Source organism: Megalopta genalis, chromosome 4 (genome assembly GCF_051020955.1).
Source record: "Megalopta genalis isolate 19385.01 chromosome 4, iyMegGena1_principal, whole genome shotgun sequence".
NCBI lineage: Eukaryota > Metazoa > Arthropoda > Insecta > Hymenoptera > Halictidae > Megalopta > Megalopta genalis.
The window spans coordinates 3383303-3409355 of record NC_135016.1 but is presented as its reverse complement, the minus strand read 5'-3'; the positions used below and the strand labels follow the sequence as shown (position 1 = coordinate 3409355).

At 48.9% G+C, this 26053-nt stretch overlaps 1 protein-coding gene across 16 annotated transcripts in view; it reads right to left on the bottom strand.

Annotated features, from left to right (window-relative positions):
• Positions 1 to 26053, bottom strand: part of FoxP (forkhead box transcription factor P) — a 335444-nt gene that overhangs the window by 278446 nt on the left and 30945 nt on the right. Inside the window, exon 1 of one of the 16 annotated variants that reach the window (XM_076521083.1) lies at positions 14348 to 14414. The exons of 13 other annotated variants lie outside the window; for them this stretch is intronic. The gene's annotated coding sequence lies outside the window, so the exon portion shown is untranslated. Of the gene's footprint in view, positions 1 to 12985; positions 14324 to 14347; positions 14415 to 26053 lie in introns of those variants that run through there. 2 more of the 16 variants (XM_033467565.2, XM_033467564.2) reach the window with 2 other exon arrangements.

Here is a 26053-nt window from a genome sequence, read left to right as displayed (position 1 = left end):
ATTTTACTTCGCCAATTTCTATCGCGAGCGCATCAAATCCGCGGCGATAATGAAACGTAAACGTCGACGAGCCGATTTCAAGCATTATGCAACTCCTGACGCGGTATGCAAGTTCACGACGAATTTCAATGAACGTAATTTATCGATATCTGCCTCGCGGAGGGAAAAATCGATCGAACGGTCGCGGCCGCTTTCGGCGCGATGCCCGAGAAGAGAAGATAGTTCGACCGAGCGGGCAAAAAACGGCGGCTACGGAGAAGGTGAATCGTGAGAGACGATCGCCGCCGGCATTTATATATTATTTCACGCCTAGTGATTCACTTAATCGCGGCTTGTTTTTCTTCCGGCGAATCTCCGTTACATTTAATGATTATTTAATCAGCCTTCGGCTGTGCGTACTTACCGCTACAAGCGAAGAGGTACACAGCCCAATTTGCATGAATCAAACGTATTCGCCGTCACCGCATTTAAACTTCCGTATTACGGCCAATCGCGCGAGGATACCGGAGGTAAATTCGTACTATTTTTCGATTGGTACCTGTCAGCTATTTCGTCGTGGTCATTAATTTTCTGGAAATGTTTAAAACAACAACATTCCAAGGCGAGTCATTATTGCAAGAATCTCATTAATTACCTACATGTATTCAAGGACGAGTTTGTGGGTTTTTTTAACTTGCTGGTGTAGAATGTAACATTGCTTGTTTAGTCGGTCTCTGTGTAAAAATTTCTCGTTTTTCCACATTTTTTTTTTTGTCGCGAGAGGGAAAGAGAGAAACAGCGAGAGAGAGAGAGAGAGAGGAAGAGAGAGGGGGAGAGCGGGAGAACGAACAAGAGCGAAACGTTACAGAAATCGAGAGGCGCGTGTAACAAGGAATACAAATGATCTAATTTACAATGGATCCCCGGGGCATCGAAACTTTTTATTTCGCAATCCGCAACGCGAAAACTAATCTAGCCGATGTAATAGATCAACGCTCGGCGCCTAAAGTATGATGACGCGGCCACCGTTGCCACCGGTTTATACCGCTTGGGAATATCTGGTCAATCAATAAACCAAAAATAACGAGCAATCGCGGAGCCGGTCCGATTTAATCGCGACTTTCCAAAGATTCGTTTTTCTTTTTTTAATTACCGCCGCTTAAGCCGAAAATCAGCGTGCAAACGCGTCAGCGAACCGTCCACGTTGTTTTATTCCCAATGATTTTCTTGACGTCCGACGCGGCGATAACGGCACGCGATATCGGGCTCTCTTTATCGGCTTGCAAATTCAAGAATCCTTTTATCTAGGCCCCAAGCAAATGCGACTAACCGTTAATAATGAGCTTCGGTGTAATCGGCCAGAAGATGCAAAATGTGACACCGACCTATCACTTGCATTTGTTGCCAGTATTGGTAAACATACATTTTTATGAGTCTGTTCACTGTAAACTTTGTATCTGCAGACATTTACAATGCGCATAGATAAACATCGCAATGGCCGGCGGTACGAGTCGCTGCAATCTACGTGGAAATCGAGGGAAGAGACGCGAATCGGTGTTATTCCGGTCAAAGGGGACTCGGATTTCGATCGGGCAACAGATCCAGAGTCGGAGAAGGATCTAAACGATTTTATTGACGAAACGAGAATTAATCGAATTCGGGAACGTTCGCGAATCGATATCGCCTCCTCCTTTAAGTAGACCGTGCCTTTGATCGGACATCGCAAACAAAATTAGTCGTCGCTGGCATTTGCAACGGAATCGCGAATAAAATAAAGCTCAATTAAGTCCATGGCCGCGCGAGCAACGTGGAATTCGCGTTCTAAATATTTTGTAAAATTGAACGGAAAAAACTACGTTCACACAAATTTTCTTTATTCTTTTATTTTCCTTCTGATATTCTATTCGGTCGGGTTCAGGTGACGCGTCTGCATGACAAGTAATACTAAAGTAGATTGCGCCGTTCTGCACATAGACATATTACAATTGAAATTCTACTTCGTTTGTCCTTCGTTCGAACGAAGTAAAAGTGAAATATATAGACCGATTGCATTCGCGAATGCTAAAGGCTCGCGGTGTTGCACTATTTTAAGTGGATCGAGCCTTCGGCCGGACAGACCCTTGCAGCTAGAAATTCCGCTCGGCGTGCGATCGGTTTTTGACGAGTTAAAAATAAACCGCGTATCCATTAAATTCGCGAACACGTACAACGATCTCGGTTGTCGCGGTCTCTTAAGTAGATTGCGCGCCTTTGATCGGACAATCGAGCGAAACGAAATCGCGAGTAAGCGATAATCTCTGCACAGGCTAAATTCACAGAGAACGTATCCGAGCGAGCTAAAAATAAGACGAACCCACACGTTCAGATATACACCGATGCCGGCAATTTATAATATTTCCATAATTATTGTACGCTAATGAATGCATAATGTCCGGCGGTCTCCTAATTACGGAAGGATATTTCTAAAAAGTAGCCGGCCCGTTTGGCCGGGCTGATAGAATATTAAATAGGGCTATTTAAATGCGGTTGTCAATGTAATTAATAAGCGAAGCTTAGCGCTCATTTTTATCTAATTGAATGTCTAGACACCTTTTATCAACGATGTATCCGTTCGTATCGGCGATCGCGTTTTCCCCGTTGCCGTCGCCGGCAACGGCAACCGCGAAACGGGGAAACGCCGTTCCCAGGGCACGCGCGTGGTGCAGGTGGCTTCGATTTTTCGAGCACGGTGTCCGGCGTGTCCACGTGTCGCCGCGTTTTCCTTCGCAACGGGCGAAGGTAAACTCTTTGTTTGTGCGCGCACGCACAAACGACATTATAAAACGCGCGTGTAAGGCTATCCCGGTGGCTCTATTCAAGAAGGTATTATGAAACTCCCTCGGAAAACGTACTCCCCGCTTTGTTTCACCTTTTATTTCGTTCCGCTTTAACCGGATGGCGGGAATGAAATCCGGCGTGCGTGTGTGCCGCGAGCATGTCGTACGTGTCGCGTGGCCCCGCGGAACCAGCCGCATTTAAATGCACCGACGCACACCAACCACCGTACACCGCCGGCCAAAAGTGGGGGCCTGGGTCCTGTAATTAACGAAAGGGGAAGATCCCGCGGCGGTTCGAGAGATCATCGAGACACCGCCGCGCGTGAAAAGACATTGTTCCTTGCCCTCGAGCCGTTTCAAAATCCGCGACAATTCGTTGCGCGACGTCGTCGACGTTTCATCTTTCGAAATGCCGTGATCTTGTAACTGTAAATCGCGGACATGATTTTTCTTCGGAATTGAAAACCGATACCGTGTCTCGTCAAATTCATAAATCATATTACAGTAATGTCTCCCTAATTGTCACCCAAATTGTGCAGAAAAATAGACAATTTGGGAAGAGTAGATACGATTATTCGAGGCTTGCGACTCGTTTTTATAATTGTTGATAATCGGCGACTATAAAAATAAAAACTAACTCTATACGATCTACACTGGCACCCCAATCCATCAGGAAATCCATCCTACTAGTATCAGTAACTGGTCCAAAATTTTGCTATCGGCCTAGGTGGACCAGTTACTGAGACTAGTAGGATGGATTTCCGGACAGATCCAAAAATCTCGAAAATGAATTCTACTAGTCTCAGTAACTGGTCCAAAATTTTGCTGTCGACCGAAGTGGACCAGTTACTGAGACTAGTGGAATTCATTTTCGGGGCAGATCCGAAAAATCCAGAAAATCAATTCCACTAGTCTCAGTAATTGGTCCACCTAGGTCCATGGACCAGTTACTAAGACTAGTAGAATTCATTTTCCGAATTTTTGGGAGTCTGATGGCATGTGATAACTTCATCTCTACAGAACACTAAAATGAATCTTTTCACTCAGTAACTGGTCCCCCTAGGTTGATAATAAAATTTTGGACCAGTTACTGAGACTAGTAGGATGGATTTTCCGGATAGATTGGGATGCGAGTGTAGATCGATTTTTTGTAAATGTTATGATTATTCTTGCTAAAATCCATAGAATCCAGACGTGGTTCAAGCGAATCATGGATCAAATAAAGTTTGATTCAATTCTGCAGGTCTTGTAGTTGATATACACGTTCTGTTTTAAGTAAATTCAGCCACCGGCCAGGCAAACATTGCAACTAAAATTGTACTTCGTTTGTGGCCAGTTTGGACGTAGATTTGCTGGCCGGTCGAAGGATCGATACCGCAGCACCGGGGCGTATCAGTGACAGTAAACATGCCAAGAATGCGCAATCCATTGTACACAGAACAATGCGGTAATATTATAAACCGTTTGATAAATACCTAGAAGCGTTCAGCGGGGAAAATATTTACGGCCGTGTCTCATTGTAGCCGGACCGATACTTTTGGACGGTGGTGTAGAGGATCCTCTCCGAGTGCGAAACAAGACCATTTCCAAGTTACAATGTCGAATCGTCTCGCGTCACTTTCGCTTTCTTTTTTGCCGCGGACGCGGGGACGCGGCGGAATTCCGTGCTCTCGCGGTTAATTCCGCGATATGGTCGGTCTAAACAACGCGCGGGCCGCTCGTCGACGCTTAAAGCCCTCTTTTGTGCTTTGATATTCAACCGAGCCAAGCCGGTGTAAACGAAACCTCCAAGGCACCGCGCATTCACGGCCCCTTTTTTCCGCGATTCCGAGCGGTCTAGTTTTCCGCGCGGCCTGCACGCGTACAGGCTGCCGCACAACACCCGATCGTTCGACGAAATAACAATTAACACGTTCATCATCGTCTCGTCGACACACGAAAATCATTCTTCGCAATTAAAAATTAATATTCGCTCTAATACATTCGGTGTTATCGGTTATGCTTTTTATTCCCTAAAATCGTTAATGTATAAAACAAATCTCTCGTAACTTTTGCAACAAATTACGAACTAGGGACTACGAACTAGTACTCATAGTCAGCAATTGTTTCTGCAAAATGTGTGTGGAAAACTTGAGGCACGAGGCTCTCCCGCGGCGTAAGACGAGAACGAAAAGTCTAGTTAAAGTTTGTCGCTATCGGCTATAGTTTCCGAGAAAGTCGACGTTGACTGGCAAGTAGAAACGGTAAGCAATAGACAGACACGCCAACCGAGATTGCCGTGCAAAATCACGCTACTCGCCGAATTTTCGAAGCTAGCTTTTTTCTTTCGGAGGCGAAGGCTGACAATAGAGCAGATTGGAGTCTACAGTTCGCGTCTGCTTTGGCACGCGCAGTCGCTATTCTATAATAGTTATTCGCAGTTTGGATTCTTTCCGACTTCTGATTGATAATGCAATTGCGATCTATGAGTTCTATTTTCTGCTGTGATCTAGGTCGGCTGCAGGTATAGTCGAGTGCTCGCCACTGTAATTCCGTGACTCCTTGTAATCACGACATCGTCCAGTTTTCTTCATTGTTGAAGAGGGAATAAAACAAGAGACGCAATGTTCATTAATTAATCGATTCTACATAAAACACCAAGTCGAAAAGGTGAAGTGAATCTTTTTGGTAGAAGACACTGTCCCCGAGAAAATGGATTTCAAAGTCGAAGTAGAAACGGACAGTCGTGATCAGACGCGTCCCCACATTTCAGCTGGTTTTTCTCAAAAATTAAATCTCGTACGAAAAACATTGTTGCACACTTTCGATTAGTTTTTTTCCCGTAGATTCAACTCCCTAACAATGAAATCATAGACACTGTACCATCGTCGAGCAAACGCAACTATAAACCAGACGTCCTCGATATTTTTATCGGCGCCCCCGGCCGCCGGTTATGGATCACCCGGTACACAGAGGCGGTACACAAGATACGAAATGTTTCGTTTTCGCCGGAATAAACAATGCTGGAGCTGTACCGCGAGACTTTCTTCTCCGGCGTGCCGCGTGCAATTAGGTCGGGGAATGAGTAACGCAGCTACTCTAATCTCGGCAATGGGCGAACGTTCAGCGAGTAACCGAGCGTACGCGGCGGCCCGTGCATTCCTCGGCCACGTAAGATCGCTGGAAATCTCTGGTGAACGATTGCCGGGCCGGCGAACAGCTGGGGGACGGACACAATGTGTCCTCGAACCGCCCGGGAATTCCAGAAACCGAAAGAAAATCGCAGAAACGCGCGCGCCGGTATGCGAACCTTCGGACTCGATCTTTCCACGTTCGCCGGGCTCCCTGAATTAGGTCACCGCACGTGGAGCCCCGTTCGGCCGCGGTGCCAAAGGATGCTGGCCTTTTTTTTACGATATCCTTTCGAAGAATCCTATCGTCGGATTATTCAGACGGCGGAGCGGAGAATGAATCACGCGTTTCGGAAAAATTGTGATCAAAGCTGGAGCGAACCGAGTCTAATAGCGTCTGATTCGTACTTTTACAGAGATTGTTCTAATCCTTCGAATTGTCTAATTTATTGAAATTCTTTTCACAAGTTTCTATTCGATAAAGCATATAATATTATAGTAGAAATCTTGTCGTTGTTAGCAAACGGTATACAGTAATGTCTCCCTAACTGACGCTTAGATCGTGCAGAAAAATGGACAATTTGGGAACAGGAGATACGATTTTGGCTTTGCACCGTGTTTTTATAATCGTCGAAATCGGTAACTATGAAAACAAGTCGCAAGGCTCGAATTCGCAAGACTCGAATTCGCAATGCACCTGTTCCCAAATTGTCCATTTTTGTGGACAATCTGAGCGTCAGTTAGGGAGACATTACCGTATGTATTAGGTTGCGCGAGAAGTCACGCGGTAGTAATGAAAGGGGATCATTGTAAAGAACGATGGGTGCATCGTAAATAAGAACTTTTTGGCCAAGCGGAATTCGTTCGTTGCGTTCAGTAGTGGGTAATTTTAGGTCGGCGGTTCGGTCTTGCGGTAAAACGATTTCGATGTACAGATAAAACGAGGCATGCCGAGAAAATGGATTCCGCTCCATGAAAATAGAGAGTAATATTGTCGCGCGGTGCTGATAACCTCTCTCCCGACACAACATACAAAGTAAAATGAACGCAGTAAACCTATCCCGAGGAAACAACTTTATCGCCTGCTCGGTATAAACATTAAACGGAGCTATACAACGATATAAACGTAGCGGTGAAATAAGGAGAACGAGACCGGCAGGGGAAAATGAGTACGAACGAGTAGTAAAAACGGCGCTGCTGCCAAGGAACGGGCCCGACCGGAGGACGGTTCGAATCGGCTGAAAAAAATGCGATAGCGCTGTTCGGCGTCGCATTGTTTCTTTTCTCGGTTGCAACCGGTTGATCCTTCTTAATCGTCGCCCTCGTTAAACTTTAGTGGCCGATCGAATTGACGGAAAAAGGCGAACCGGCAAACCCGACGTTTCTTGCTGTCCGGACTGGACTAGACGGGGCCCGTGTGTGGGGCGAGAGGGGGGGGACGGGAATGTAAACAGTTCTATGACTTCGAAAAGACACATCGCGCTCGTGTATGGTCATTATCGCTTTTCTATAAATAAAATCGCGCACCACGATAAAGCCGGGTAGCGCGCGAGGCGGAGTCGTTTAAAACGCGCGATTTACGGAGTTCTGTTATATAAATAACCACAATCACGGTCTGTGACGTCGGGCCGCGTGTAGTTTCGCGCACACATTTGACCGTTTCCTTTCTCTTTTGTTTTCAATGAAGACTAATCGGTCGTTCCTGCGCCGCTCCGACACTTCGGAATAAACGCCGTCGGTCGATACCGACCGCTCGCCGCGAGGACAAATGAATTTTCGACATTTTAACTCGTCCACCGGCACTGCTCTCCTCCTTCTCTAACATAATTGCATCTATGTCTATTCACTCGTTCCAACTGGAACACTCGCGAATTTTTCTCTCGCGATCCTTAACACTCGGGTCCGTTTAGACCGCGAATATTTTATTCGACAAACCAGTTTTCGTCAATTTGAATTTGCACATGTTTCATTGGTCTAGAGAAAAGCTACGGACTCCGGAATGACTACCTTAGAAAATATGCTGACGGAAAACCGATTAAAGTAAAATTATGAATGATCCTAGGCACGCTCGGTCATACTTTTATCAGAGAGATCCGCCGTGTGTTGGTGCGGCGAACACACTTTCGTTTCGATGTAAATGCGATTGTAACGCGAGGCATTCGTGATCGATGAATCAACTGGTACTTTGATAAGGAAATTCTTGCGGCATGATTTTTAATTGTTTGACTAATCTCTCAGACATTCAACAGTCGTACAGTTTTTCAGATCTTCTGAAAAAACTGGCAGAAGTTGTGCGTCGATAGAAGGATAGCCCTGCACACGAGGTAGCCCGTGTATCGCACGTTTAGTCGAGTTTGCAACACAGAGAGAGAGCCGCGGAAAAGGATTAAAATCGAGTCGCGATTTCTCGGATCCAGGTATCGGATCGCCGCGTAGCATCGAGCAGGCGAGACTCGGTGCACTAGAATTAGTACATTTAATGGACAATAAAACTGGTCGGTCCGTGTCGTCGCGAAGGTTTCCTCGACCAAGGTTAGGGGAACGGCGAACAAGGTGCGAAAATCGCGGAACAAACGGACGGTTCTGCGATTCCGTTTTGGATCCACGAGCGCGGTATCGGTCGCACAATGTCTTCGCTGTCGCCGGGGTAACACACGCGGCTTAATAACAACGCATTGTTAACGACGCCGCCGACAATAGTTTCTTTTGATAACACGGCAACGGTGGCGTAGAGCCGAGGAGCCGGCTCTGGTCGGTGTCCCATTATCGTTCGCCGGTTCAATGAAATCTTTAAAACGACCGACCGCTTCTTTATACACATATTTTCGCCTGTATCAGTTGTTTGCTCGCCGCTGTTTACGCCGTCACCGTTCCACAATTGCTTTCGCGCGTTCCACGCGTATTTCTCTGTCCCCCCTCGGCCCCCCCTCCTCTGCCCCGCCGCCGAATCCGCAGCGGTTCAACCCTGTAGCCTTTTTTTCCCCCTCGTTTTCTGAACGGGCCTCTCGACACCTTGCTCGTACGAAATCGTCCGAACGGAAATAACAGCCGTGTCGCTCGCTCGCTCGTTCGCTCGCGTGTTTTCTGTTTCGTAAACAGCGAACAAAAGCGATACACGAGCCGCGCCGTCGAACCGTGTCGGGCTGAACGTAAACTCATTAACCGAACGTCGGCTGTTTTTCTTCTTAGAAAATTGTGTTTTTTTTTTCTCCGCCGGCGGCGTTTCGCTATTATAAAGTAATCAGCCGCGTCAGCCGGCCGAGCTATTTATACGTTCGACAACCGCGGAACGCGCGCGTTCCGCAGGCCCGGACTTTTCTACGTGCATGCATCCGCGCGACCATCAGAAACGGTCTCGTTCGGAATAGAGGAACTGTTTACGCGACGGCCACAGCTGGCCGGAGAGTGATCATTTCGAGCGGGCCGCAACAGAATCGTTTCCTTTGCGGAGCCCGGTTTTCGAGAATGTCGAAGTTCGCTGGTATATTTGGCACGGCCCCGTTCGTTCCGGGTATTCCTCTTCGCGTTAATGATTATTAATAGAGACAGAGAGATCTAGCGGCCTTTGTCTTGCGCGGTATAATTTAGCGTGAATTGATGGGTCGAACCGGAAAGCCCGATAGTAAACACCTAATAACGTTCTTTGCCGCGGTAGACGCGCGGACGAACGCGCGCAGACGCGAGCATCTCTCGGCCATAAGTGTACCGGAAACTGCAGATTCTCTATGCTAACATTTCTTTCGCTGCTCGTGCGGAAAGCAGCTTAACTGGACGATCCTTCGGTCCCGAAGGCAGAAATAATTAATCGATCCTACCAGGCTGCCCATGGAACGAGAATCGTCGGATTTTTCATGGAATACGGTAATGTCTCCCTAATTGTCGCTCGGATTGTCCACAAAAATGGACAATTAAGGCGCATCTCCATTAGGCGCAAGACACAGGACCTGCAGAAATATTGATTCCTTTCTTCATTAATTTCAGCGAGTCGCAAATAATGCAGTAATGTCTTTCAATTCTGTAAACGTGTTCACTGTATTCAGATTGATTTGCTAATTCTTGTCATAATTGTGTGAAATCCGCAGTCTAGTAACAACAAAAATGCGAACGGTCTTTCCATCGTTCTACGGCAACGCGCGTTCTAGCGTTAGCTATAGCAATCGTTTCCAAGGTTACGACATTTTATGTTCGATTCGATTACTTATTACTTCGCGAGCGAATACGTTGTTGCAGTTGCCGATAGGTGATCCCGAGAACGTTCCGACGGTCGATCCGAGATCGCAGAAGTACACTCGAAAACGAGCGGCGGATCGGCAGAACTGCGGGAGAAGTCGCGAGTCCTCGTCCGCGGGTCAATCGTCGATGCATAAAACACCGGATCGAGTTGAATGGTCACGCGTAAGCAAATGCTAACAGAGTTTTTCGCGGTGCGGTTCTTTTTGCCGCGCGTTCCCGCTCGCCGCGATGGAATAATGACCACGCGCACCCGACGAAACCTCGCGGTTTTCCCCGTTATTCGCTCCACCTTACGACGGCGCAGCACGGCTATAAATAACCAACTGTTTACTCGCTTCTGCCCTCAAAGAGTTTTTAGCGTTTCTTATTCCGCACGAAGGTCTAAAGACTCGGCGCCGACCGACGGTGGACGTGTATCGTGCCCCGCGGGAGAGGAAAATCCGCGGCTAAGAATCGCGAGCTGGAAGTTCGTCGAGAAGAGGGAGAGAGCGAGAGGAGGACGAAGACGATTCCGGGAACCGGACGCGAAAATAATATCCTCTTGTTCAGACTCGCGGAAAGCACGGGAACAAGCAAGAGCGCGATTAGTCATCGCGTATCCGAGCCCGTGCCTCGTTACTCCTTGGCTCGCGCGAGGACTTATCCTCGAAAACGTTCGCCGGAGCAATGGAACTCCCAACTTCCGGCTCGCAGCGATCGTCTCGATCTTTCAGATACGTTCCGGCCGGGAAATTTACTGGCCGGCGCACGTGACGACGACGCTCGACGTTGCATAGGCGCTGATCGTTCTGTGTTTTCCACGGCGGTATACGATGGCTTCGTGTTTCAGAAGTTTTACATCTCGTTCTCGCCGGATAGATTGGTTCCCTTGTCGGTCGTGGGGAAACAATTACGAAGATCGGAACGACGATCCTTCTCTTATAATTAGTCTATTTCGTAATAAAGTGTTATGCCAATGTCTCAGTACGCGATGCTGGTGTGCAAAGGGAAACGAACGAAGCGAGCTGGACGAAAGGGAAAACGTGGAATGCGAATAATATTGCGAAGACCGAGGTCTGTTTGCAGGCCAAAAAAAGAATAAAGATATCCGTAAAGTTCGTTGCAACGGTTGCAATCTAAATGTAAAACTACAGTAATGTCTCCCTTACTGACGCTCAGATTCTGCATCCTCAGACTCCCAAAAATTCGGAAAATGAATTCCACTAGTCTCAGTAACTGGTCCAAAATTTTGCTATCGACCTAGGTGGACCAGTTACTGAGACTAGTGGAATTGGTTTCCTGGATTTTTCCGATCTGTCCCGAAAATGAATTCCACTAGTCTCAGTAACTGGTCCCCCTAGGTCGATAGCAAAATTTTGGACCAGTTACTGAGACTAGTAGGATGGATATCCTGATAAATTGGGGTGCCAGTGTAGATCGATTTTTTGTAAATGTTATACATACGCTACAAGATTACTGTGAACAGTATACACTGTATATACAGTAATGTCTCCCTAATTGACGCTTAGATTGTCCATTAAATTGGATAATTTGGGAAGAGGAGATACGATTATTCGAGCCTTGCAACTCGTTTTCATAGTTGTTAATAATCGATAACCATAAAAAACGAGCCACAAGGCTCGAACAATCGTATCTCCTTTTCCAAAATTGTCCATTTTTGTGGACAATCTGAGCGTCAATTAGAGAGACATTACTGTATCCTTAATAATCTAACGATCGCGAGAGAATTTATGATTCGCGACTGCTTCGGGTCTCTTGGAATCCAGCAGAGTCTCCGTGTGGAAATTAACTGGCGGAACAAGAGCAGGAATGACACAAAGAATAGGCTTCAATTTGCGTTCGCACGAGCCGCGTCATGCGCGGTGCAACTCGATATTAGGCGGAGCATTCGAGCCGCGGCGTTGTGACTCTCGGACGGATGTTTCGTCTGGAAATGGGTCAGCTTCGGATGACGAAGTTGCAGTTCTTCGTTGCAGGAGAAAATGACGAAGCGGAAGGATCGATCTGAACGATCTCCGAGCCGAAGGAGGAACAGGGTCGCGCTAGAAGGTCGGTTCTCGCGATCGCAGCTCGACTCCTCCGGGCCGGCTTCGGGCCGAATTTCGTCGATTAATCGTCTGGCACGAGCCAGAGACGCTAAATTGCTCGGATTCGATCAACGAGGCTGAATCGGCGACCGAACCAATTAAGTATTTCCATCGAATGTCCTCGAGCAAAATTAAACTGGCGCGACGGGATCGATATTTAAATCGGTACCGTGGCCGCAACCAATTAGACCGATCTCGTTCAAAATTTATTCGGACAATTCGGCCCGGTCTCCGCTATCCGAACGAGGCAACGCCGGCAGAGAAAAAAACAGAGAGAGAGAGAGAGAGACGAGAGAGCAACAACCACGCCGCCGTGAACCGGAGCCGCTGTCAACAGCTTCGTATCAGACCGTCGACGTCGGGGCCCGCTCGAACCGATCGATATCGATATCGTCGTTCGATGTCCGTGGACTACGGATGCACGTGGTTGCGCACGCGTCCCACGTGCACCGGCGCCTCCGGTGACTTATCGCGACGAAACTCGGACGTGTTGGATAACGTCGGATCGACGGGAGCAGGCCCGAAGTGCCGCCGCGGCTCGATCCTCGGTCTCATTAAAACACCATTACCAAAGGCAATTTCCGCGTGCGGCATTTCTTCGGCCTTACACGGCGTTATCCCGTCGAAACGATCTCGCTCGCGCAACCGCAGTCTCATTCTTTCGCCGGTTCGCCGTTGGACGATTCGAATGATCCGTTGCGTCGGTAGAGGGGTGCGCGACGCATAAATCTCAATAAAACGCAGGATAACGATTGCTTACTCACGTGGTACCCGGGCTCGCCGAGCAAGAAACTAATGATTCACGCCGGACCCGCGGCGAGGCACCTCCTCTTCACTGTACGCGGATGTTAACAGCGATTTCCAACGGTCCCGTCGGTGTATCATTAAGGTGTACACCTGTTCGCGATTACACCGCGGCTCTGGAATGCGTTCTAGCCGCGACTCGTCGATTTTCACGCGGCTATAATCGATTCCGTTCGAGCGGCTCGCGTTACCAACACCGAGAACCAGAAAAAGAGAGAGAGAAAGAGAGAAAGAGAGAGAGTGTGCGTGTGAGTGAGAGAGGGGCGGAGGGGAGAGAGAGAGAGAGAGAGAAAGAAAGAGGAAGACCGATCGGCGCGAAACAATCCGCAGATCGGTGCACACCGTGCGGAACACACGTCGGACGACACACACTGATCCACACACACTGAAACTGGACGCGGTGCGGCGCGGTGCGGCGCGGCGCGGCGCGGCGGCGATTATGCGGGGACGAGGCGCGAGTAAACAAACTGTATCGTGGCGCCGATCGCGCGCATTTTCCGCGAACGCGCGACGCTAACTGAGGAGGGACCGCACGAAAACCGGCTATATACACTGCGGTGGTCTTCCTCCGTGCATCGACTACGTGCTCGGGTTATTGGCACTCGAACGGCGTCCATAAGACACCTCGGTCTCTCCCATTGACCTGGCACCGGTCACCGAACGGTCCCGCGATCCTTTCGGCGATCCGACGGAGCCAGTCACACGTGCGCACCGTGTGTCACCACAGTTCTCCAAACGGCGAGCGACCTTCGGATCCTTTCGTGCGCCACCACGGGCCACGGTCCCTAGATCGAGGTCGAGAGGCGCGCGGATAGGAGGAACGTTTTCGCGGCGCGGAACCGCCGGTAGCGGCGTCGAGGCTCGACGAGGAACAGACGGACCGACGACGGAACGGAAACGAAGCACACACGGAATGCCAGGCCGGAGAACGTATGTAGGAACGGACGAACGAACGAGCAGGCGAGAGCCTGGCTGCCTCATTCGGTGAACAGCCCGCGGCCCCCACGTTGTTTGTCTCGCGAGTGGCCTGTTTACATGTTGACTCTCTGTTTACGCGATTCGTGTCCCCCCTCCGGGTCCCTCCGGCCCCCCCGGCCGCCTGGTCGCCTCTGATCCGCCACCCACCACCCGCCGACACCGCCGCGCCGTCTTCCCGCCACTGTCACACCCCCGCCAGGCCCCGCACCGTCCACAGGCCGATCGCTCCTTTTCCACCGTTTGGCCGGAGAGGCTCGACGACCAGAGCGCTCGTTCGCTCGCTTGCTTGCTCGCTCGCTCGCTCGCTCGCTCGGCCGAATAAAGCCGCGTTTACACTGACCGGCTGCCGCTCTCCTCGGCTCGGCTCCTCGACTCTCGGCTCGACTCCTCGACTCTCGGCTCGGCTCCTCGGCGTGACCGAGCGCGCGCCGCTCAGCGCTCAGCGACTCCGCTTCGATTCGACTTTGATCGCGTCACGGGCGAACCGCTGTCCAGCCAACTTCGCCCGTGGTAGGGATGATTGAGGCCTGACCGAGGGGGGACTGTCAGCCAGACGTTTTGGGACCGTTCTTCTCGCTTCGGGACTCTATCGTAGGTCCCAGTTCGCGTCTACTGGTCTTTGTAGGTGTTTCCCGGGTGGTCCGATTTTGTTTGGCCTGCAAGAGTCAGTTTGTACATGGTTGGAGCCCGTTTTGGGACCGGCGAGGACGTTTTGGGACGTTTTGGGACACTTTGCTACACTTTGTATCGATCCGCTGGGCTGTCTGATTTTGTACGATGACTGTACCTCGAGGATTCAATTTGCATCTGGTTGTTTCGTTCTGTCCGGTGAACGTTTCGAGTTTGCGCCGGGTTGGGCCTTATGCGCAGATGTTAACGCCGTATTGGGCCCGTTATCGGGACGATCGAGAGCTGGAATAGGTTGCTTTTGAGTTCTACGCGAACTCGTTGGTCGACTGACTTCGTTTGGCTCGAGTGTTCGTAAAATAGTCAGTTTGTTCTAATCTTGGGACTGTTTTCTGGATGCTGAAAACCATAACCGGGGTTCTATCGAATTTTACTTAGCATTACCTGTTATTCGAACGTGATCCATACTTGCACAAGGTAGTAGGACTTGCGCGGTTATAGGTCCGATTGAAATCACGAGAAATTTAATTAGCGATTTTGGGACTGTTCGCTGTCTGCCGAAGCGGCCCTTTAGATGTCCGTAGCATACAACGTAATCCCTTTCTTCCACGTAATTCCGTAAGAAAATTCGGTGTAATCGTAAATTTTGACAGTCCGTGGAAGATCCGATTCCGCAAGGCCCGGATAGTTCGAGGAAGCTTAGATCGTCCTGGGAGTCGGAGAGGACCGACGACAGCCAGCTCTATTTTCCCCGAGGAATCCGGGGGGAATCCTCGGGTGTCAGGCGAAGATCCGTTTTCAAGATGGCTTTCTTCTCAAGAGATCGCGACTTATACGACCCCATTCCCAAGTTATAGATCCATAGCAGTTTATCTCTAGAGCAAAGGATCGCACTGACCACCTCGATTCCATCGCATGGGTCGACGACTGATTATCGATCCCCTTATTAGCTCTAGATCTCCGGATATTACCGGTCGCTCGTAAACAGTTCGTCGAACGTCAAGAGCGAGTTGAAACAGGGCCACGATTCGCTTTTCCTCTATTACTCTCGAGCGTCCGATCCATCATCGATGGCCGGCGTGTGTCTTTCCTCGAAGGAGACCCACTCTACCACGGGGCCTCTAATGATCGGCTGTTATGGCAGCGTCGCGTGCGACCGATTCGCGAATGGAAAAGTCGAGCAGGTCGCGACGAGTGTCGGAGACGCGTCTGTATATCATTATCAATTTAATGACGCAAGCCTATACGTTATTCATTCGTCGGTACACATAATACGTGGCGCACCGCGGGGTATTAATAGATCCCCGGGAATGTAAGAGAAGTGTCCCCCGCGACCAACTTTTACGGATATCGTCGGATAATTGAAATTACGCGGCGCGACCTAATTAATCCGGCGATCCGCGGTTTAATTGGATCTTCTTTCGAATATCGCCGCGCGTCCCGTCGCGTCGGGTCGCGTCGGGTCGCGTCGCGACGTCGGCCGTCGCCGGCACAGGTGACGGTCCTTCCTTTCTTGGTTCCCCTAAAAATGTAATTGCTCTCGCATCGAACACTCGGCGACCGCGCTCCAACGACGGCTAAAAAATTCATCGGAACCCTCGCGACAATTTACACTGTCGAATTATTTTATCGATCCCGGGCACCGGCTCTCTCTCTCTCTCTTTCTCTCTCGAAAAAAAGAACACGACCAACCGCGAGACTCAGGCTATATCGCGCTGTTCATATTTTACTCATAAAATCGGGAATTTCTGTATGGAATTTTTATTCGATTCCTGAACAGAGGCTCGATTAAATTTGTACTCCGATCACACAGTGCCCGGCGACCGGGCTGCGAGTGTTTACGCAAATATAGATTTTCATAGACCAATTTACAGAACCCGGAGCCAAACAGACACTCTTTCTCGCTGTTGAAAGATCCGTCGGTCAAACAGCAGCCTCGTCAAACTTCATTGCTATTTTCGAAACTGCCATTTTCTACGCGGAAACATCGAAAACCTGGTGCACCTGCACCTGGAAGTCCTAGTCATCACCAAAATACTTGCCGTTTTCGGATCGACCACCATTCCGGATCTACTGAACAGGAATGTTATTCGTCTCTTCGAAGTTGAAATAAAATTTTATGATTTTGTTGCCAATATTCGAGCATCGAAGCGAGCGTAAATATACAATAAATATGATTTTTGATCGGTTTTAAAAGCTACAGAGCGGAACGCAGGAGCCATTAAAGTTGGCTAATTGAAACAGCACCGGACAGTAGCTAACATCATGAATAATTTTTAATGAAAAATGTAAATCTGCAGCGATCCTCCTATTCTCCGCGCTTTCCCGTCTTTCAAACTCGTTTTTCCAATTTGAACCGCATAAGATTTTCAAGGTTGATGCGCTGCGATCGTGTACCGGAGTGGAAATAAAATGAGCTGCGATCGGCAAATAAAATCCATTTGGGCCGCGTTAGTGTGCGATTACGGTAGTTTGGGCAGCTGAATGAATCGCGGCGAAGGTCGCGTTGGAAATGGAGCCTTAACCGCCGCCCACTCGTGCTCGTGTCGCAGGCTGACACGGCATGCGCGGTCTACGGGCCCGACAGCACCGCAAACAACCTCCTCTCTATTCTTTCCTCGCATCAGCGGGCCGTTGCAACTGCAATCTCATTCTCATCAATGAGTATCGACGTTCCCGCGGCGTGTCGCGACGCGGCGCGGCGCGTCGCGCGTCGCGGTCGCTCGATTTCTTCGACGCGTTTTACGATCACCGATAACGCCGTTCCCCGCTTATCGCCGGCTATTACGCGCACCGGCACCGATCCGCGTCCTAATTTAATTCCACGAGCGTCGAAAAACGTACCCGAGCGACGATAAAACCGGATAATCCGTCGCTGCGAAGCAGGAAGGCCGGAGGAGCCGTCTTCGTTGCGAGCATAACAATAAACAATAAGAATGCGCTCGGATCCGATTCCAATGCGTTCTTCGAACGACGCTGCTTTTACGAGCGAAGAACGCGAAACGCGACGTGTTTGTTGGAGTCGATAAGACGGTTATTATTCGCCGCGCGAGCAGCCGTTTCTTGTCCACCGATCGTGTTTTTATCGTGAGGCAAAGTAAATAGAAACGGGTTGTACTAGATACAAGATTCGAATATTCATCGACACAGAATACCTGTCAAAATGACGGATTGCCGGCCGTATATAATTATAGTGATCCCGGTCGTATCGCCGGGGAATTATTCGACGCGTTTCGCTCGCGCGGAACGCGATGGAACTCGCGTGCGAGCCCAGGAAACGCGTCGTTACGATTTTTATAAGAAGCTGCGGGCTTGGTCGGCCAGGCGATGACAGATCGTCTCTTATGCGCGCGATGCTCGACGAAATGCCCGCGATTAAGGAATCACAATCGGACCGCTCGGATGTTCGTCGTCGGCGATGAAAAATCGAGACGTTGACGAGAAACGTGTATCGAGCATCAACAGCTTCGATTCGTCTTGTCTCATAATAGTTGCAACGGTTGCGTTTCAGTGTTCCTAAGCCGAGTATTTTTCGCGAAAGCATGCTCGTGATCTCGATAATCCCGAAATAGAAAATTGGGACGGGTCGTTGGACCGGCGACGGTACGTTTAGTGTTAATCAAGTGAAATTCGATCCTTAGAATTTTCTGTCGTCGGTGAATTATGGAACGGTTCGGTTCGCTCGGGTCTTCTCGGTCCGGCGTGGAATATTCGCGACAGGAACAGTAATATAATTTACACGGCGCTAGAAACGAATCGAAGTTTACTGTTCAACATCATCCCCGAGCCGCGGACCCGTTAGGGCTAGGAAATATGGGTTAATGCATGGAAAATAGTAAACGTCATTTCTTGTCGAGTGAATGGTCAACGCGTAATTCTCCGAGTGGAAACGTCATCCTCAGCAATATGGCTATTCAAACATGTGGCCCACGATGAGACTACGCAGACTCGGGCTGTTCGCGTTGTTCTCCCCCACCAGTCCCACAATTTCTCTCTCTCTCTCTCTCTCTCTCTCTCTTTCTCTCTCTTTCTCTCTTTTTCTCCCTATCATTCTCTCGCTCTCTCTTTCTCACTCCCTTCCTCTGGCCGGCTCGCTCTCCCACCACGCTGTCTTTCTCTTTCTGCAGTTCGATTAACAGTATGCATCATACATAGCAAGAAACTGCACAACGATCTTATCCGCCCAGTTTATTTATTTATTCTCGTGTCGGTGCATGTTTTGCTTCGCGGAACGATTGCGACACGTGTTTAAAAACCATCGAGCACGATGACGAGGACGTAGAAAGGATGACAAGCCGCGATTCGAATCTACGGGACCGCGTCTTTTTCTTATTCCCCGGCGTACCCGGTCAACGAATTGATAATGCTATGTACGATCTTCGAGATTGCCTGCGGGAACCGTGAAGTGGACGTTTTACATTGTGAGCAATACAGTCCACTCAGCAAGCGACTCGCACGAACCACAATGCTCCTTCGTAGGAGCGTACGAATCCATTGCGACCGGCAATCGCGAGCTGTTGTCGCGACGTAACAGGGGACGAAAGTAACATTGTTAATGTTGCAAACGATTTAAGATCAACTGCAGCCGTGATCGCAAATTTTTGTCAACACTGTGGGAAACTGCCGTTCCAACGTGTACATTCTTATTTTACTATGGTTGCGTCGTTAAGCAAAATGAATTTTCGGTACATTAAAATAACTTTTTAACTCGTGGAACTCAGCGATTTTCCAAGACACGTTTTCGAAGATATTTCTTGCAGACTTATCAGCCTTGCCGTGGTTCCTAATGCAACAACAATTTATTTCATCTAATCGCCGAATATTCCGTAATTAATCCTGAATTTACCAGATCCGATCGAACGACCGGTTTCCTAACTTTCCTTCGACGATTATTGAAACGTACAAGGACGTCTCCATGGAAAATGATGCAATCAATGTCTCGTTTCCACGAGGAAAATCGTATCAGTTGCATCGAATGCTCGATTAGCGTTAAGCGAACGATTAAAATACTCCGGATCAAAATGGACACGGCCAACGTCTTGCGGAGGGTTGCAAGGCTTAACGTCGAGAATACCTGTTCGGTGTGCACCGTTCCCTTTTCTACTATTCCTACTATTTAGCGAGGGACACTCGTAAAACAGTTTTACGAGGAACAAAGCCTTCCCGCGAGTTTCCGGGAAACAAGTAAATATTGTCAGCGACGCGTCCAAGAACGGCTTCATAGAAGTCGTTAGACAAAAGATAGCTACGGTCAATGAATCACAGATAAGGCGTCGCCGTAGTTCTAGTCCATTGCGAGTAGATTCAGTGAGTAATAGACGGACGTGTCTCGGTCGTGGAATGCCGAAGAGTTGGTTTTTCAAGATCGGGGCGCCGAGCCGCGATCGATGAATCCGATCGAAAGTCGACGTCGATTTCATCCGACGATGAAATCGACGGCGTTTCCAGTCACCGGGGTACAAAACAGGTGATCGGCACGGGGTGGTATCACGGCCGCGGTAATGATAATTTCCCACGGATGATCGCCGGGTTACGCGTACTCGAGCTAACTCGATTATCATTACCGCACCGCCGCGGACAGATATTTATCTTTCCCCCGTCGGACGAGCCCGAGCAAGCGAAACTACAACGGAGCCGATCGATTTAGCCATTTATCAATTAATCTTATCGACGGTGTGGCCCGGTGTGCCCATAACGAATTCCCGTTTTAATCACGTACAGCGAGCTATACTTTCGTAACGACGGGCCTGTTCAACGTCTGCTCCGCTAATAGCGAGTTAATTGCATCTGGTGCAGGGGAATCCCCTTTTCCGTCACTCCGCGCACTCTCTCTCTCTCTCTCTCTCTCTCTCTCTCTTTTTCCCGCTTTTCTCTTTCTCTCTTTCTCCCTGGAGAAAAATGTACATCCTGTGCTCCCTTCTGGTGAAAAAAATTGTAAAAAAGAACAGAGACAGAAAGAGAGAGAGTGAGAGAGAGAGAGAAGAGATGGTTCTTGGTCGAAACGACGCGAAGCAGCAACCGATTTCCCCGGTTCCCGGTTTAATTGTCCGACACGGTCGTCGAGAATTTTACTACGCGCGCTAAATCAATCGCGGCCGGGCCCGCGGTGTTTTTCTGGCGGGAATAATATTTCTTACTTTCATGTATCATAAATCGGTAATTCACGCGCGGAGAACGCGGCGCGGCGCGGCGCAACAACGGTACGGGGACTCCGGGACCGCTCCGCGTGCGCGGGAAAACGGTCCCGAGTGAGATACGGCAGGATATAAACGGGCGTTTATTATCCGGGAAGTGGTTACGTCTTATCAATCCCAACACATTTTATTTTTATCGGCGTCACGCTGGAAATTGCACCTCTTGCGTAATCCCATTGCACCGGACGAAGAAACACGCCGGGTACTATGTTGCACGCGCTTCGCGCCGTTTCTTTGCCGGTCCTTCGGTGATCCTGGAATAATATTCGAATGCCTTCGGGACAGGTACACGGCACCGTTAACGCGCGCGACCAGCAGTCCACCGTGCGCGCAGGACGCGCGATGAAATTCACTTTTCTTTTTTCTTGATTTTCCTCGAACGGTCCTCTAGACGCACCGTTTCGCGGAATCGCGGAACGTGTTCGCAGCGTTCTTGCGGCCGAAAGGCAAGATGGGAACGGAATTTTTGCGTGAACGGAATTGCCGGAGATGCCGCACTCGATGACAAAATTGAACAGGCGCGATTTAATATGGTAAAAAGATTTCAAGCACCACGGAACGTCGATGTATTATCTTCAATCTGGCGAAACGATCGACGAAAGAACGAACTTGCTGTTTGCTTTCCGTGTTTTGCAATTGACGCGGGGAATGTTTGTCCTGCATAAAAGTCCGCAGTTTGTTAACGGTCGACGCGGAGCTTGGCATTGCGAATGACCGTAAATTTTTCCTTTCTCGTGCAGGAATTTTGCACGAAACGAAGGCAGCGTCGATCGACGCACCGACGAAAGGAGATCGTAACGCGCGAAGGGTTGGTCGCGCGATTATTAGCGATCGACACGAAACCGCGTCGTCTAAATGGCCGCGCACAGGCGAGCGTTTTGTCGAACACGTCGGATTACGCGTCGGTCGTTTTATTTTCATGAAAATCGAGGGCGCGGGTGTTGCGGACACGCGTCAATCCGTATAAAATCGCGTAACTACCCCCCGGGACCCTGGGCAGAGGGGGGCGTGGGTGCCGAAGGACGATCCCGAGGGGGGTAAATCGTCGCGTAAACGCCTCGGTATATGGACCGGCGGGATTTCGTTTCGGAATCGGCGCGAGCGAGCGAGTGAGAGTCCGTAGATAAGGTAATCCCGGACCTCCGAAACTCTCTCCTCAGATTCCCGAAACCACTCCCGTCGCCGGCCACAGAAGCTGTGTACCTGCGGAGAATAGGGGCGGACCGGTCTCGGTCAGTTTAATGCGAAACTTGCCGAATACGAAGTGGCCCTCTCGGCGGCGCGAGGTAGATTGCCGAAAACAATAAACAGACCTGGCGAACTTAAAGGATCGCACGGTCGATCGAGCATCATAAATGCCTGTGCTGGAATCGATTCGATTCCCCTGGCTTCTCGACGCGGGGGCGGAAAGTGGCGAGTCGAAAGTATTCGGGCTCCGAGGAGACCCTTTATTAAGAACTTTCCACCCCTGCGATTTTTCTCGGGGCTTCCACATCGCCGGTGCCCGTGGCGCTATTTATTTTGTGCTAATTTCTTTTTTCGCGGGCTTTAAACATTGCTCCTCCAATTGTCCATTTTTGGGTACAAGCTGAGCGACAGTTGAGGAGAATTTACTCTAAATACTGACGAGCGAATAGTTCACGCTTTAAAAATCATTAAATCGCATTCGCTTGCACAATTAGTACATTTACTGCACAATTTTCATTGCACAATGCAATTGGATAAATCGAGGTAGTCGAACTACTTTTGAACACTTTTCGACGTAATTACGACTTTATTTTAAGCTGAGCTATAACAACGAATCGTTCAACAAACATCATTCGTTTCTTCTTTCAGAATAAAATCTAGGAGCGAACGTTAACAAAGACGTGCAAGAAGTAAAAATCGTCGATCGAAGAAGCAAACAGTAAAAAAGGAATGAAGAATTCTTAAGAATTCGAGGAGGAAATATAATGTTAATTGCGACAAAATATTATATTCGATAAAATAAAAAACGAATTACACGAACGACTGTTCAAAAAGGATACGAGTTTTAGGGGTAGTTTTGAGCGCACCGAAGGAGACGCGGCGGGATTTATCGTCGAGAAAATGATTTTGGCGTTCTGGTAATTGCTGGAAGAGGGGAGCGGCGGTTTCGTGGTGCAACAAGGAAAGAATTCGCTCGTTACTTTTGACGCGGAGGATTTTTGGGGTGAGAGGGGCCGCCGTGCGGAAGGGTTGTTGGATCGCGGGCTGACTGATTGATCGACGGCGGGGGCCGTAGTCAGATATCCAGAAGACTCCCGACAACTTTTCCCATTATCGTCAATATGCAGGCCGAGGCTTTTGGTATCGCGTTCGAGGGCGTTACGGCGTCGATTCTATGGTAAAAGGAAACCGGTTAAATCGCGTCGACGACCTTTATTGCCGTCTTAAAGCAGTTAAGTTAATCGGCATCAGCATAAGAAAACGGAAGGGGCTGCGAACTTGACGCGGCAGGAATCGAATCGCCTTTCCTTGCATTTAGAGTTCGAGACAAAAACATTAACATAAATCACGGCGAACCGGGGGCCGAGGAGGAAAGGACGAACGGGGAAAGAGGCGGAGAGGGCGCGAGGAAAGATCTACCGCGGGATCGAATGTTTATTCCGATTCCCTAGTCGAGAGCGTTCCCTTACGGGCGCACTTTACAGCTCCATCGAGCCTCGTCCTGCTTCCTTACCTCCCGCAATTAGTGCCTCGAAAACTTACGAACCATTTGTTTCCTCGTTACAAAGAGAAAGTCCGGATCCGAGCGGCGAATTCTTCGCCGAAACCGTTCGCCGTTCTACGCGACTCGCGAATTATAAATCCACGCTGTTTCGTTCTCTCTTTCGTTCTCTCTTTGTATGCTCGCACTTTCGTTAATGCACGCGCTTATTCTTTCCTTCATCGTGCTTTCCTTCACGATGCGAGCTTTCTGCAAGCTGCTGGAGGCCTATCAAAGTTTGTTCTCTCTTTCAATCATTTTTATAATCTCTCTACAAGTTCGTCTGCGAACTATTGACTTCGTTCATTGTAAATGCATAAAATATAGTTTGTGAATTAATAACAGAACATTGTTCAGTCTGCTGTCTTCTCCGTTACCATAAATAATTTTCTTTACCACGAGATCTCTACCACGAGTCCTAATTGCCAAGATACGACAAGGGGTTGATCGAACGATCGTCCCGAGATTTGATGTTCGCAGCAAACGTCTAATGTCTAACGAGTGAGTTCACTTTCAAGCGAAATTCATTGTAATTTCTGGCAACCGCAAGGCAGAGGGTGCAGCTGGTTTGCTATTCGATTGAATAATGAACGATCACCGACGAAAATTTGCTAAATATTAATAAAGAAATGGCGTTGAGACGGAAACAGTTACGAATGTGGGAAACTGACAAGGGGTGGTTTCCGTGCCGGCGAGACGCGTGTGAAAACACGCAAAAGTTGAGGGTGAAGGTGCCACTTAACTCCCACCCCCGGAGTTTCGAGAACGCACCTTGCGTTGCACGAGTGTGCCAACCCCTCGACCTCAACTCTTTCACTTTTAGCGGGGATTCGATGAATTGCCGGCTGCCGCTGCCAATAAATAATGCATTTTGTGTTTGCCCCCGGTAAAAGGGTCCACCCTTAAACCAGCCCGCCTCCGCCTCTCCACCCCGAACTAACCCTAAATTTTCGGCCGATTCCGAAGGCGATCGAGCCGCACGATTTAGTGAAACGGTCGACTCGAATCGATACAGCCTTCGGGACCTGTGTCCTGAATGTCGCTCGAACCACCCTCGGCCAACGAGCACCGACGACCTTGAACCCCTTCCCAACACTTCCCAGAATTATTTAGGCCCATTAACCCTCTCAATTTTTCCCTCGGCTTTTCCCGAAGACTGCTGCACTTGCGAACTTTCTCTCTCTCTCTCTCTCTCTCTCTTTCTCCCTCGTGGAAATCGTTCCTGTTATGAGAATCGATTCCTTTTTGCATTTTAATCCGTAACGATTTCAATGGTTGATGATTTTGTCATGATATTCATAAGAATGATTGAGTCACCGTGGTCGCGATGGACTTCAAATTAAATTGCTCTGTCACAGAAATTTATTTTTCAACCCTTTAAACGTTGACTGAAATGAGAATGTACTGTGTAATATATAATATAATAATAAGTAAATATAATAAATACAGTAGTATAATAATATAAATATAATATATGATATAATAATGATAATTGTCATTAAAATTATATCACCTCCACTGACTTAATACATCTATCACAATTTATATAAAGAGAGATTTGTCGTAAATTGTCGAAAGAACAGCGCCAACGATTTATTTTGACTACGCTTCGAACAAAATGGCAGCGACGAGCGGCGAGGAGTAACAATCGATTAGCAGTCCTTTCTTTTCGCCTGGGAACGTCTCGGAGAGAAAGGAGCGCTGATCGATAGCTTATTACTATGATAAAGGCGGCTTCTTAGCGGTCGAGGACAACGAAATAATATAGCAAAGAATAAAGGCCCCGCTTCAAACGCAGATCGTATTGAAATAAATTTGCGGACAATGGGCGCGGGGGTGCGGGGGATCGCGCCGGACCCGTTCCGCGGCAACAGAAAACGAGAAACCGAACGAGGCGGAAGGGAATATCGGGATAATGGCAGCGCGAGCAACATTACAAGGTACCCTATGCATTGTCTGTAATTTACCGAGCAGATCAACGCTGCCAATTACGGGCAACTATTATACGAACGTCTCGCGAGCGAGCCTCGCGGATACTTTAAGACGATTCGAGTCCGTTACCCTTTCGTTCCTCATTGTCCACGTGGTTTCTCGCGCGATGGAACCCGATCCCGAAAAACGGCCGCCGCTCCGTTAGCCGTTTTCGCGAACGGGTTTCTCGCCGGTCTCTCCTATCCGGCCGAGTCAGGCTGGGGGAAAATCGACGGCAATAATTAATAAACGGCGTCGCGAACTTCGTCGAGACTTCTTTTACTTACCGAAAACACAAATTGCTTGTCCGATCAATTATTCAGCGACCGTTTCCGCCAATTCTGCACCGCGTTGCCCGCTCTTCCGCGAGCTTTCGCGTTTTACTACCGGTGGAAATTTAATAACGAGAGTAGTCGCGTGATTGCCAATTAAATTGCAAACGTGGCGTATAAATAAATTGATCGTCGAGGAAATACACCGCGCACGTTTCTTTATTCAGAAGTCGCACGAACGTTTGAATTACGTG